Raw genomic sequence first — 2,877 nt, 5'->3', positions numbered from 1 at the left:
AAGTGGATTTACGTAACCATCGTTTGGATATAATTGAAGCTAATCATCTTATTTGAAATAAAATGAAAAATTTTTGCATTTGTCAAAAAATAAGTAAAAATCATCAGATAACACAGCAAATCGATATTTTATTACAATCATTTTTTAAATTTGATATATTGTATATAAATACTTCTAATAAATAATTATCTGCTTGATATTGAATTCAATACTTACATTTCAACTATTCCGAGTTTTCTAACTTGCAACATACATTTTTATAAATTCGTATGCTGTTTCTAGAAACTGGTATTCCAGAGGCGTCGTGCCTCCATTTTGATTGCAGAAAGAACATGGTAGCGGAAAAAGTTGAATGATTAAAGGAGGTCTAACTTTCTGTGACCCAACTTCTCCCGCAAGAATGCAGAATGATAAAGAGAATCGATTTATCTACGAAAAAAATGTGCGGTTTCAAGTAAGAAAATGTGCATTGTCACACTTGTGGAAAAAACTGGGTCACAAAAAGTTGGACATTAAATCATTCAACTTTTTTCTCCACCATTTTCTGCTAGTTGTATAAAAAAGAAATACGACTTGTATCAGTTTTTAGAATCACCTTGTATAGCAGTGATTCTCATACTTTTTGTTAAACGACCCATTATACGTTTTTTTTCTCTATTTTATTATTCACTGTAGTAAATTTGATAAAGAATCAGATTTATTTCATTAGAAACATGGTTTTTTATCGTCACGATAATTGATAATTTTGTATTAATAAATAATTATTATAGCTAATATTTTTAGAAATTAAATAGCCTACACTTTCCATCAAAACATAAAGAACGATTAAATAAAATGTCATCTAGACTAAACGAATATACTAAGAGTTATAAATAAATCACGAATGCACATGTGTTTAAATTTACATTAATAAATACAAGACAATTTCAAGCTCGTCTTTAAAATCTCTGGAAATTCTGTGTTTTTTCGTAGTAACAGGGTCGAATGGCAGAAATCCGTGAAAACCGAAAATTTCATGTCGCCCTTTTTATTACCATGTTCACGCAGTACTAAATCTCGATTTTGGTGGAAATTTTTTACGCTCGAAACTTCGCGACACCCGCAACAAGGATTTCTCGACAAATAAAACCAATGTTTGACTTCGACTAGTCTGTTCCGTGGTCATGTTCGCCTAATACAAAATCTTAATTGTGGCAAAACTTTGTTACTTGAAAAATGCAATAACAAAGCAGGTGTGATTTCAGCTAGAATATGTTTCTGATCTTCTTTTAGGTAATAAGCAACCGTAAAGTGTACGATATACATATTAAAACAACTCAATTTCACAATTTTGAAACATTTTGTTTCTAAAAATTTGGAAACATTTAGTACCTGGACGGTTAATAAATTTCATTTTTAAAACACAAGGTATATTTCATAACGATCTGAAATAATGATCAAAATGTAATTTATTACGATCCTTACTTCATTTAAAATTTCAAGTATAATATAGTAATGAATCATCTTCTGTTATATTTTATTCCATTTAATAACACAAACGGAAATCTATTGTAGTCATTCTATATGAACTTTTGCATTCCTATTTTATATAATATTTTTATTGCAGAATGTTCAACATTCGTTGTTCGTCTTGTCCTTAAAAAGCAGTTTTAATTAGCCGCTATTACTTGATTTTAATTAACAATTGTAAAATAAATATTAAATTTAAAAACGTGCAATAATTAAATAAAATGCTGCAGAAATGCAATCAAGACCAGCACATTGGTCGTTAAAAAGAAATTAAAACGACTTTCAAAGGATGATTAAGAACATTCATACCTCATTCACGCGTAAAAGTCTAACAAAGAGCACTGATATATATGTCTCTATATGATTATTTCAATTCTACTTAAACATTTTTATACATCTTTTTCCCACATAAAAGTTAAATTTAATTAAAATGAGATCGTAGGGGATGTTGATCGTTGAAAATGAAATTAACAGTCCAATGTTGTATAATAAAAACTGTCCTTATAAAATTGTCAATATATTCTCAGCTCGTCACTAACAAAGGAAATTTTGGAACTTAGAAATTCAACAAATCTTTAAACTTGACCTGCCCCTAGAGCTAATCAGCACTGATACAATTCATATCACAACATTTTGTTTAAAAACATTATTTATAGATATACGATGAATCATAATACAATCGTGCAAATGTATAGTCTGAACAATTTGTAAAAGTTCACTCAGATGTGAAAACGTATCAATTATTTGTTAAACGAGAAAGTGTGCTCTACTAACTGACACACGAATGTAGTTACGGTCCATGATGCTTTCAAGACCCCAACATCGCAGGTGATTAATTCTAAATCTCATCGACGCGCACATTACGTAACACGTCCTCACTGGAATAATGTTATCACAAAAGGGACAAATGTTGGCTGACTTCGACTAATCGTATGTTTATAGGCAAAGGTGCGTGATATACAGTGAGTGTGAAAAGTATTCCTACAGTGACTAATTACTAGACTGCGGATGTTTATGCATTTATGGGAAATTTTAATCCTCAAAAAACTACAGAATGCATTTAACACTAGATTGCCCAAGGAAGTCATTTTGACTGCTTTTTAATTTCAATTAGAAAAACAATTATGTATATAATGACACAATTTCTTAGAATTTTGTGACTTTCTGCACAACATATAAATGCGTTTATTAATAATTGTAGTTACCTCCCCCCTCCTTCATTTCCGGTATATATATATGTGTTATACCTATATCGCCCAAAAGCAGTCATTTTGACTGCTTGGGCAATTTTAAATAATCAAATGACTCTTATTATTGAATCGAGTAAATTTCTTATATGACCAGTTCGACTCTGTATTGAAATAACAG

The sequence above is a fragment of the Colletes gigas genome, unplaced genomic scaffold (assembly GCF_013123115.1).
Source record: "Colletes gigas isolate AHSC1104 unplaced genomic scaffold, ASM1312311v1 Colletes_gigas_Sc00064, whole genome shotgun sequence".
NCBI classification, from domain to species: domain Eukaryota; kingdom Metazoa; phylum Arthropoda; class Insecta; order Hymenoptera; family Colletidae; genus Colletes; species Colletes gigas.
The sequence above is the reverse complement of the archived record's forward strand: the minus strand, read 5'-3'. Positions refer to the sequence as shown.